The sequence below is a fragment of the Saccostrea cucullata genome, unplaced genomic scaffold, assembly GCF_032062105.1.
Source record: "Saccostrea cucullata isolate Sc308-1 unplaced genomic scaffold, CSIRO_AGI_Scuc_v1 ctg16501, whole genome shotgun sequence".
Taxonomy (NCBI): Eukaryota; Metazoa; Mollusca; class Bivalvia; order Ostreida; family Ostreidae; genus Saccostrea; species Saccostrea cuccullata.
In genome coordinates, this window is record NW_026941025.1 from 1 (window position 1) to 12,758 (window position 12,758).

General features: G+C 31.5%; 2 long non-coding RNA genes across 2 annotated transcripts; both read right to left on the reverse strand.

Moving 5' to 3' along the window:
- Positions 1-723: 723 nt before the first annotated feature.
- Positions 724-3,511, reverse strand: LOC134256964 (uncharacterized). The gene is made up of 3 exons (XR_009989828.1): positions 3,302-3,511; positions 2,256-2,387; positions 724-914 (listed from the first exon to the last, which is right to left on the reverse strand). It is a non-coding gene; the product is annotated as an uncharacterized LOC134256964 (long non-coding RNA).
- Positions 3,512-11,621: 8,110 nt separating this feature from the next.
- On the reverse strand, positions 11,622-12,587 carry LOC134256963 (uncharacterized). The gene is made up of 3 exons (XR_009989827.1): positions 12,553-12,587; positions 12,065-12,168; positions 11,622-11,895 (listed from the first exon to the last, which is right to left on the reverse strand). It is a non-coding gene; the product is annotated as an uncharacterized LOC134256963 (long non-coding RNA).
- Between the last annotated feature and the right edge of the window lie 171 nt (positions 12,588-12,758).

Consider the following 12,758-nt stretch of genomic DNA (forward strand, 5'->3'; position numbering starts at 1 on the left):
TTTTTCTTTAACAAAATGTTAAGTTTTGTTAGATTTCGACATTTAAAAAAAAAAACGGTTTTACATTTACGCATATCGAGAAGATTTATCATCAATGATATTACCAAAGCTGAACATTAAACAATTAACGTCTCAGAGACGCTGAGGGGGCTTGGGATTCCTCTACAAACACATTTCTACAGAAGCATGTAGTCAAAACATCGGTGCGCTAAAAGTGTGAATTTCTGACAACGTCAGATAATCAGAGTCGTACGTGGATGACGAGCGACCAGCTGACAAACAGTTAGGTTAAGTAGAGCAGAAAATTGCCCGATGTCGACATATACCAGGTAAATTTTGCTCTTGGGACTGTGAATATACTTTGAGATAAGTGGGGTAGTCGACATTACCGAGGTCGACATATCAGAGTTTTCGCAAATCATTTATATAGTAAATAATGCCGGGACCGCGGAAGGACGTCGACATATCCTTAGGTTGTCGACATATCCGATGTCGAGATACTGAAATTTACCTGTATTTGATGATGCTTGTATAATTTGTGCACTGATATTTACTAAATGTTTGATCCTAATTGATGATCAATTAAAAAGTCCCCCAAAATACCAACAGTTGTCAGTACTAATTCTATATCCTCCAGGTGTTTAGCTAAATGGCAGTAATAGCATTAAAATACTCTCATACATGTAATCAGTGCATAAAAAATACCCGTTATACAGTATTTGGGTACAGTCCACTAATTGTTTTTCCATAGGCGACAATGTTAACGTTTCTTCTCATAGCGATGTCCCTAATTTTCGTTCAGAAGTGAGTGACCCCTCAAATCAAAGCACATCAACTTGTCTTTCCTTGGTTAAAATCTCGAGGTGGCATGTCAGATTCGTTTTCCGGCAAAATGCGTCTGTCTGCGGGAACATCTAAAAATGAAAGTGAAAGTAGGGGAATTTCAGAATTCTAACTGGCGCGTTATAATACACAAAATAATTCGGCTGATCTTCTTGATAAATTACATTTTCCAAGCTTTATTGGTAGGAAAGATACTCCTTATCAACAAGTGTGAGGCTCAGTTTAGTATATCTGCCCAATTTTTTTTTTTATGCAAGTCTGCAAATTAAGGAACTTGTAATTTTTTCTGCACTACTTTCTTCTCCTACCGATTCTAAAAATAATTAGTGGGATGTACCCAATATGGAAAAGCATTTTTTTGATTTTACAATATTTCACACTGTTTGTCAATCTAGGGCATAAGTAGAGACATCATGCCAAGTTTCATGAAAATTCAACAATTAATTAAGATTTTACAGCATTTACAGTTCTATGTGTAATATCCTTAAAAAATGCTCCAATCTAGCCAAAACTGCACCCAAGTTTTAAGTCAAATTTTAGCCTTTTAATTCATTTATACCATTCTTAATCACCTTCATAACTTTAAATACATATAGTCAAATCATAATCAAGCACTTAATTGGGTCAATTTCACTTATTTTAAAAAATTAATGTATTTCCGCACAAAATATGACCACTTTTCACCCTTTAATTCATAGTTTCTCCAGAAATGACAAAAAAATGAAGTTAACAAATACCCCGAAAGTAGTAAAATAAAATAGTACTGATTATTTCCTGTCCATTGATGTATCATTTATGAAATTTGATCTATGAATAAAAAAGTTATAAGCCTTTATAATCCTATATAGCATCATTTGTTTCAAAGGAATTTTTATACCAATGCAAATTTACTCATCTATGACGTCACAATGACATCATAATAATGGATAGCTCAATACATGTGTATCATTACTTTTCCCATACTTTTTATTTAAGACAAAATTAGTGCTTATATACTATTATTAACTTTAAAAAATAAAAATATATGGTTTTGCAGATTAAATAAATAATCCACTAAAGTTGTTTTGTTTCCATGGTAACCATTTTGTAATTTGTAGGAAAATGAGACAAAATTTTCAATTTCCTGACAAATCGCATAATTTTGACTGTCAAATATTCATGAAATTTCAATTCTTATATCCGTGTAATCTTAATAATGCATAATTTACAAAACAAAGATGTAGATCTAATTAATTTGAAAATATTAAGAAAAGAAAATTTATATGAGCTGCAAAATGTATATAGCAGTGCATGTACAGATTAGTTTTAGCTAAATACTTTCACATTCTGATCACCTATTTAATATGTAAATTTCCTCACCCCCACCCCATCCCCCACTTCAATGAATTTTTTTTTAGAAAACTTTAACTTACACATTTTGCCAACTGTCACATTTTGCTGGTGCTGTTTCAAGATGTATTCAAATGGGTGTGCATTTGCTGGCCAGTAGTTTTAAACACCATCTGCATGGACCTCATGTTTTTCCTGAACCAATCACCATGAACCTAAAATAAATCAATACAATAAATGGCACAGTATCACATTTGCAGACAGACAGACACACAGACATTCAACACAATTTTACCATATTCCTCTTATGCCCATTACTTGAAATTAATCAATTTAAAAAATGATTAACTGGCTCCCACCTGAAATCACACTGTTCACATAGGTAATTAAATTAATTCAGCAGAATAGGTAAAAATCATGTTTTACTGACAATAATTGTACATTCAACAAATACATGTAATGCAATTGCTAAAATGAGAAAAACCAGTTAATGTGCATTTTCACACACATCGTTTAACTCCCAGACAACTGTAACCAGCTTCACCGCGCAACTGATCTGGAATGATGTATGTCATGTATGTGACGTGCCGATCATCGACATGTTCCAAAAACATTAAATTGTTATTTACAAATATTGTACTAAGGTATACCTCTTGTCTCCTGTGTAAAATACAATGCCCATCACCTATATACTGATAAACACTGCACTGAATAGTTTTGACAACTTTCTGCTAAGTCTACTTTCACTTCGACCTTGACCCCGATTGAATACCGATCCCGAACACATTTGTGAATTTTTGTGTATTGAAAATAAACCACAGTGGAGCATGTACTTCTACATAATTGCTTCTTAATCAAATTATATATTTATGATTCTGAATAAATAAATTTTATAAATCGATACATTTAATCTACATGATACATGTGTAAACAATGGGTGATACATATGTATGAGCATGTTGACTGTTCCGGGGGGGGGGGGGGGATAGACACTTTATTTATGAAACAATTTGTTTAAAAATGTGAATCAACAATATAAGAATAGTTTTTTTCATAAATTTGAACAATTGAAAATAATAGAAAACACCAACTTTGAAATAAATTAAGATTTATGACATCTTTCACTTACTTATAGGCTTCCTAATATGGGTACAGTCCACTAATTGTTTTTCCATAGGCGACAATGTTAACGTTTCTTCTCACAGCGATGTCCCTAATTTTCGTTCAGAAGTGAGTGACCCCTCAAATCAAAGCACATCAACTTGTCTTTCCTTGGTTAAAATCTCGAGGTGGCATGTCAGATTCGTTTTCCGGCAAAATGCGTCTGTCTGCGGGAACATCTAAAAATGAAAGTGAAAGTAGGGGAATTTCAGAATTCTAACTGGCGCGTTATAATACACAAAATAATTCGGCTGATCTTCTTGATAAATTACATTTTCCAAGCTTTATTGGTAGGAAAGATACTCCTTATCAACAAGTGTGAGGCTCAGTTTAGTATATCTGCCCAATTTTTTTTTTATGCAAGTCTGCAAATTAAGGAACTTGTAATTTTTTCTGCACTACTTTCTTCTCCTACTGATTCTAAAAATAATTAGTGGGATGTACCCTTGTTTTACCCTTGACTCTACAATTTTAGTGTTCTTTCACTAAAATTGTAGAGTCAAGGGTAAAACTTAGCTAGTGTATATAAGTTTGATGTAGCAATATATATATACATGTGGTATTAGACAGGCTTATAATGAAGCGAAGTACCAAGGCAGATTCATTATAAATGTAATTCATTGTAGCCTTTAAGTTGAAAAAAAAAGCAGTAGGTAATAAGAACTTGTAAACATCAATTCATTGTAATTAACGAAGTAGAATTTTTAATGATTCAATTTTGGCATTATTAGGGAGGGTGCCTGTAAAGATCTCTAAACTTAAATATCGCTAAAAATTGATTGTGCTTAAATTGTAATAGCTTCTTTAGTGATTTTTTTTTTTAAATCACTAATATTATTACATCGCGCTAAAAATATGACCCTCATAATTTCGTAAAATACCAATTTTTAAGGACAAAATTGCTAAATTTGTGTCTCACTAAGATTTCCACTTATACAGTAGTTTTATAAGGTAATGGTTAATTGTTTTACTGTATATTAAAATTCAAGGAAGTTAACCTTGATTTGGTATAAAGTTTTTTTATTATTATAGAATGGAACCTAGACGATCTACACGAGTTCGACAGCGCCCCCGTTGGTTCGCCGACTACGTCGTGGACTTTCCTGTAAGTCATAAAAGATTCACTTGTAACAAATTTTATAAGAAAGAAAGGAGAAAAGGAGGGGCTGGGATAAGACTGTTCTTTGATTTACATCTCCCTCTCTGAAAAAATTAAACTTTTTATAGAAAGATAGAATTTTGTTATAATTACACTCTCTTTTGACTGTACTATACGAATTTTAGACCACTTAGTGAAGTGGTACATCTCTTGCTTGATGGCAGGACCCTATTTGTATTCTACTGAGAGAAGTTGTCTCCCTTTACTATTCACCTACTGTAGATAATGTCATTCAAGTTCAACTGAATAACAGAATTTGTGTAATGTATGAGGGTTTTTAGAAAAACTTATAGACACATTAATTAAGGGAAAATGAATTGTGTACTTTGAAGAATGGTGTACATGTATGTCCGATTAGGCCATAATAAAAAATTCCTAGATTCTCATCCAATTTTTTTTTAAATCAAGGCAAGCAGACGGATTTTATTTTATATTTTTCCATTTTAGCATATTTTTTATTCACCTGGTCAATCGGTGTAGATTTATCTATAATACCCGAATAAAATAAAGTCATAGTCGAGGTCCATTTATCTCTTACTTCACATCATCACCAATCTTTCACAACTGATGACCCTTGTTTAATATACATTACAGCAATAACTGATCAGTCTTTTCAGCTGTCAAAATAAATTGGGGTGGCAGGGGATGAGAATCAAGGAATATTTTTATTGTGCAGGTCCTAAAATATAGGGAGAATTACTTGACTAACTATGTTACAGAAAACAAGACAACCTGATTGCACCATTTTCACACTTCTAAATATCTCTCAGATCTAGATTTTATGTCTTTTTTTCAAAATTAAATACATATTGTATTGCATGACTTTAGAAAGACATTATTTATTTTAAAAATGTCTTTTGTGGCGCATTGGATATTTGTGAGATCTAGATTCTCTACACCCTAGATGCAACATTTGGGCAATTTTGGTCTAATAAGGCTTGCAGTTACTTTGGAATGGACTAATCTGAAAACTTAAAACTACCTGGTAGTTACTCATCCAGAAAATGTAATCAAAATCTCAAAAATATCATTTCTATTGTAGGTTTTGATGAGATCTTTTTTTTTTCTTTTAGGTGCGAAGGTCCAGGGTGAAGCGGATGTTGAAAGCTGATGATGTTCCTCAGCAGCCTGAGAAGGTGGCAGTGCTGCCTCTTCCTGAGCCTCTACAGGAGCTGCCTGTGGAGAGGCTAAGGCAGGCTGAAGAGGTGATTGTGTCATCTCCTCAACCTGTGATGGCCAATCCAGAGGTAGAGCTTGTTCAGCTTGAGGAAGAGTGTCTGCCGTCTCCTGAGCCTGTCATAGCCCTTCCTTGGCCAGAATTTGACCAGACTGTGGAGATGGCACTGCCATCACCTCAGCCTGCTCAGGTTCTAGTTGAGGAGGAGGCTGGACAGACTGAGGAGGTGGAACTGCCTTCTCCCCAGGTTGTTGTGGGTCATCCTCGGCTTTCTAGCGTCGGGTCACCAGTGGCAGAGATCCCTCTTGAGCAGCCATCACCTGTGAGGCAGCCATCACCTATGAGGGACCCTCTGAGGCGAGGCTTTGCAGCGTTAGGAGAAGGGTTGGTGTGGCATTTGTTTAGGAATGTGGAGGCCACTTTAGTAGGTGGTATTATTTTCCCTATTTTCTCTTCTCTAATTTAAATCCCCCCTTTTCTATAAGTTTCTTGTGTAAATTTCCTAAATTTTGTTACTATAAATGTAAACATTCATCCCCTTTCAGTTTAATTTCTAAAGGATAAAACTTGAATAAAATTAATTAATACTGTTAGTTAATTAATTAAGTCATATTGTAATTTGCATCTAGGAATCTCAGTACATATAATAATTAAGGAATAAGTAAATCTGAATTTTGTAAATAACATAAATATAAACACGTTTTACAATTTTCTAATGTTAAAACCATATTATTTAAGTAGGAGTTTAAAAAAGTTAAATAAATTTGTCCTTATGTTCTCATGGATACTTCATCTAAATATCTCAATGCAAGCACACACCGTTATTTAGATGTCGTTATTCAAGAGAGTAATTAAGAGTAAATGTTAAGGTTTAATTTAGTAATATTATATAAATAGGGCCGAGGGCTTCATTTCTCTCTGAATTTTAATTTGAATAAAATCTAAAACTTACGTAAAAATATAAACAAATCTAAAAATAAAACTGAAAACAAAATAAACATTAAACGAGAGGTTAATCAACTTATGAATTTTCCTAAATTACAACAACTTGTGATTAAGTTTAAATTTTTCTGCAACTAAAAATTCAACTGTTCGAGTTACTAGGTTTAAATTAAACTTTCAATTACTTAAGCAAATATATTTAAGTGATAAGCTTGATTTTCACTAAAAACTACAGTAACCAGTGATTAGTTTGAAATTTTCCTTTAAATTAAGACATAACAAAAAGTAAATATTAAAACTTATATTCATTTCAAGACTAAGTCTCCCCTTTTTCTTGTTTTCATCGATAAATAGGTACGTTAAATTTCCATTAATTTAAATTTCTCAAATGGTAATTTAAAAATAATGTAATTAAAATTATTTAAATTTTCTTAAACGATAAAAGTAAATATTAACGCTTATATTCATTTCAAACTAAGTCTCCCCTCTTTCTTGTTAAATAGTTGATAAATAGTGTTAACTTCCCATTAATTTCAATATTTCAGAGGGTAAACATAAAGTTAATAATAATTAAAATTATTTAAAATTGCTTGAAAGATAAAAGTAAATATCAAAGCTTATATTGATTTTAAGATTAAGCCCCCCTTTCTTATTTTCATTGATAAATAGGGTTATTTTTCAGATGGTAAAGTTATTAAAATTATTCTAATTTTCTTAAAAGTTAAATTCAAATTCTTTAAATATTATAAAGAGGTAAAATCTGTTCTCATTTCAAAGAATGTTCTTTCCTTTTTTCATTACTTCCTGTGTGTGCATGATGGGTTCAGTTTTTTTTTTTTGTGTGGACGTTTTGTAATTTATGTTATTTTGTACTGTATATTCATTTTATGTATATCCCCTGTTAATCTAAGTATTTTGTTGGTTTATTAAGTAGGACTTGTGATCTTGTAATTGTTAAAATTAGATGAAAATTTCATATTTCTTAAATGCATGGGATATTCTGATTTTTCCTCTCCTTATTTCAGTTCTTCATAAAATTTTTAGATTTGATATCTATAATTAATTAAGATAAAAATAAGGCCCCTTTTCTCTAACGCGAATTGCTCATGAAGGCTAGTGGCTAAATATCTTAACTCATGCACACACCGTTATTTAGCCATGTGCATTCATGAGAGTAATTAAAATCTTAGAATTATAAATTATTTAAATCTAAAATTCTAATTTTTACTCAGTTTAATTTCTTCATTATATTTTCCATATATAATTTATAGCTTATAAAGTTTTCTTATCCCCAAGGTTCAGTTCACATTTGAAGCTTATTGTTTAACTGAGATTATTTCATTAATTATTTATTTTTGTAAGATTTAAGTAATTATAAGTATTTTGTCATTGTTTAAATATAGACAGGTTTCAGTTTCCCTCTCTTTACTGTTATCTGTAATTTAATGGAATTCTTTGTGTAAATAAGTTTAAGACATCAATAATAAATTTCAGAAAATAAATTTCATAATTAAATTTCCCTTGTAGAATCTTTTGATTATAAGTAAGATTACTGTAAAAGTTAAATAATTCTAAATGTTAATGTTTGCAGGTGGGGGCCCATTTCTTTTCACTTTTGATTCAAGTACAAGTTCCTTCTTTGAGAGTTAATATTTGATAGTTTGTGGTTGATGTATTTTGTACTGAGTTATGATTATTTATGTAAAGATTGTCGCTAATAATTAATTAGTAGCTAAGACCATTGACATACGCTTATCGATTCAAATTTTTTATTAGGATTTAATTTTATGAATTCCATCGTGGAGAAAATGAAATTTAGTGTGTGTACTTTGTATAATGAATATTTTTTTACAAGTTGTTTTGTTCCTATTTTCCAAAAATAAAATGGACACAATTCGTACCTTCAATTTGCTCACCGCATTGCGCTCGCTCACCACGAATTTTCCACGAATTCTGACGCTTCGTATGCTTTATCAATTTAAATCTGCTGATTATAAGTAATGATCAATTCAGAAAATTTCCATAATGTTCAACACTTTTATAAATGTATTGATGTGTAAAATTATAATCACTGTGTCTGTGTCTGTTTGTCTCAGCCTGAGTCCATACCAATCGTTCATTTGATGCATGTCTTTGCTAATGCATATATGAACTGTTTTTTCATGCTTTAGTGACTTTGTTTAATGAACTTAAATTTTGATTTATCCTCAGCTTCTCACAAGCAATGATCAAACCAAACTTGATGCTTCTATTGACCCGTACGAAATTCAGAGACGTATTACGCCTGGATTTTTTGCAAATCCTGGCGTACAAGAGACATATTCTTAAAAATACGGTTCATTTTCAGGCGTACACATATTTTTGCCAGAAATACGTCTCCTTTTTTCCAGGCGTAATTTCTAAATCCGGGCGTATTTTCTACTTAGTCTCTTTGGCACAAGGAATTTAAAACTTAGAAAATTTCAAAAGGCGTATTTTTGAAAATTCTGGTGGATTTTTCAACTTAGCCAAAAAAACTTAGTCAACTCATTCTCTTTTATAAAAAGTATTGAGTTACATAAGAAACATTTTTATGATATTATATAACTGAAATAAAAAACAAAATATTGCATGATTATATACATTACAATATTGCATTTAGTTTGTAATTATATTAAATATTATTCAAAGCAATTATTTTTCATAAATTAAATTGATTTTTTTTTTTAGAACTTTGTCCCATGGACCTGAAATTTTGTCATTCCCATTTTTTTAAAAAAATTGATATTATTTTTCTTAACACAAATGATTTCTATAACTGTAAAGTAAATAGTATATTCTTTGAACTTCATGATTTGTTTAGTCAGGCTATAAACATACATGTTATTACATCATTTAAATGTTTTTCTTATAAAATGCTTTATATTTGGTATATTCAGATACTATTACATTACCATCAACTTTCACTTCCCTAGCCTAACCTGCTGGGATTGTGCTAATTACTTACAGATGTGTTGAGCATGTTTAGGGACGACTTATCTGTGATGTTGTAAACCTTTCTAAGAACGGCTTATCAATTTACATCCGGTTTGTGTACAGCAGTTCTATTTCCCACCCTAATTATCTTTAAAATAAGTGAATTCATATAGTGAATATACCTTGTTTATACATTGATGGAATTTTATTTTTATGTTGTGTAAACAAAACAGCATTTTTTCTTCAATTTACAAATTGTACTGAGTAGAACTTCCAGAAATCATAAAACTGTTTAGCTAACTAGGGGGTTGTAAACAACAGCATCTGCATCCAAGTATTTGCGCCAATTTTAAACAACCAGGCAGGTCATGCCAAGAACAATGAGATTAGAGAAAGCCACAACAAAGCACAGCTGGTGTAGAAGAGGTAATTATTTTGAAAACATAGCTTAACATTGAAACTTTTTATCTATGAAAATAAAAGACAGCTGAATTTGCTTTTGATTTGCAGAGCCAGATGTTAATGATTGAAAAGTGGGTCAGTAGTATTTTGAATTACATAAATTATTTTCTAGTGTTTTTCTTTTTCCAGAAAATGATTTACATCTAAATCCTTATCACAGTTGGAAAATTGATTGAATGATGAAATGGTCATAAGAGGAGGAGAAAAGATATTGCAATAATTAAGAGTTGACCAGCAGCATTATAGCTTTCCATAATTGCAATTGCCAGTGAACTGCAGCCATTGGAAGATTGCATCAGGAAGAAGATGACTGTTTGCAATGCCAGTTATAAAACATTCAAACTTCTTTTTGTGAATATTTCAATCTATGAAAATGTGATTGGGGAATGTGATGTGAAACGTGAATGACAGAATCGCTTGTGATTTGCATCTTTTTATGCCAATTTAAGAGTAAAAAGAATGACAGGAGTACTCGGCATGATTCTCAAAACTGTGATTCACTGTGATTACTGGAATGTTTCAACTGTTTTACTATAAAACTCAGCCTTGGATGTTAAAATGCTGTGAAATGGTTAATTCTAACATGTAACTGTGCTTTGAAATAGTAAATGTAAGATTATGAATTTTTAAATTTTATTGACAATCCTTTATTTGAATCTCATTCACATTTTATCACACTGAAAAATATTCAGAAAATAAACGTGATGTATGCTAAGCTTAATTTGTCTAATCTTTTTTAGTATATAGTCAAAAATCTTTGTACTAAAGTTGATTGTACATTTATATTCATGCTATAGTTGTAGCTCCCATTGCAGTAATATAATTAATATTTATTAATTCAAATCTATTTAAAGCAGGCGTATTTTTTGTACAGGCGTATTTTTTTTGTACGGGCGTATTCTTTAATACGGGCGTATTTATTTTGCAGGCGTATTTTTAAGGGTATGCTTGAAATCTAGGCGTAATTCTATTATTAAAATTTCCAGGCGTACTCATTTGCATATTTCGGCCAAAAATACGGGAGGATTACGCCTCGTGTACGCCCGTATTTTACATTATACGCCTGGTTTTATATATTCATTTCAATAGAGATTTTCACAAGGATTTTTAGATTAAAATACGCCTGGATTTTTTTGAAAATACGTGACTTAAATTTCGTACGGGCATGCTTCCTCTGATGCTGTATCTGACCTACATGTCTTGATTTATTGACTCAGATTATTTTCATTATTAGATTGGTTTCAAACTGATCTAGTTCTTTATCATGTATCTTAGGATGCTGAATCCGATGCTTACTTTTGATGCTGCATTAATGACCTACTTGTTCAGAGCTGACACAGATTATTTTCATTATTAGATTGGTTCCAAACTTATCTAATTCTTTATCGTGTATCTTAGGATGTTGACTCTGATACTAATTGGATGCTAAATATGACCATTGCTTTACTGGCTCAGAGCTCAGATTATTTTCATTATTTAGATTAGGCTGTTTAAAGTTAATTCTACGTTTAACGTCACATCTAAAGTTCAAAACCTACGAGGGAGGGAGGAAAAAAATAAACAAACAAAATTTTCAAACAATTGTGAATTTATTCAAATTAACCTCTTCAGTACATTAAAAACATTACAATTAAGTAATAAGAGCATTTAATTGATATGACACCTAAGATTAATTTCCCTAGCAGAGTTTTTCCTTAGTATGTAAATCAGTTTGAGTCCTATTGTTAGCAAACAATGTAGTCTAAGACTGAATGTGCAGGAAAGTGGCTTTTAACTAGGCCTCAGTTGTCCTTTGGATTTATATTGCCACACGTCCATGGTACCCTGGAGGCAAATGCTTCTTCTTGTGGGAAAAGTTGATCAATATCTACAATCAAAATTATTGAAGACAATATTTAAAAGTGTACATGTTGAAATATCCTCAAATTGAATTATGTCGTATTTTTTCTTAGTACTAGATCTACTAGCATTAAGTTTTGAAAGTGTGAATACTAATATTTGGACCATACTGATAGCTGTTAGATTATCTTTAATACCTTGAATTCCACACAAAAGACAGGATTCTTCACATCTTGGAATACCCCAACCACTTTCCTTACTCTCCTTCACTTGAAAGGCCTTATCTTCGGTAAGCTTCTCCCTGTTCAAATGGTTATGACAAGTATATTATCTTTCCCAAAAATTGTAGCTATTTGTAGGTACATAAATTATGAAGAAATCAATTACTTTACTCATTACTGTTCCTTTCGATTTTTACAGAAATATTTTTAATAAGAAACATATTAGTAAGATTTAAATGATGCTTTTCACTGTATATAAATCTTGGTTTTTGACACAGTTTCCACTCAGTAAAATTTTTTTTTCGATTCTCTCCAAAATACAATGAAAAGTTCAGCCAATAGAATATCACGCACCGAGTCTGTCACTGTCAGTCTGTACATATGATTCGAAGACTGACAGAAAAAAATCAACAAACAAGACTTTGTCATTAATATAATCATAAAATAATCTATTTTTTACTTACATTTATGGTCCCAAAGTCTTTAATTCTCTAGTTTTCATTAACCAACTGCCTTAACCATGTTAACTGCGGCTATTTCTGTCACTACGGGAAGCAGAATTCAGTCGCTAATTGAAGAACCAAACCGGAACGGACATACGGAATTCCGAATTGTTTGTTTTTTTCAAAGACGAATTTCTCATAAACCTACGCGCGCGGGTGACGTTAAA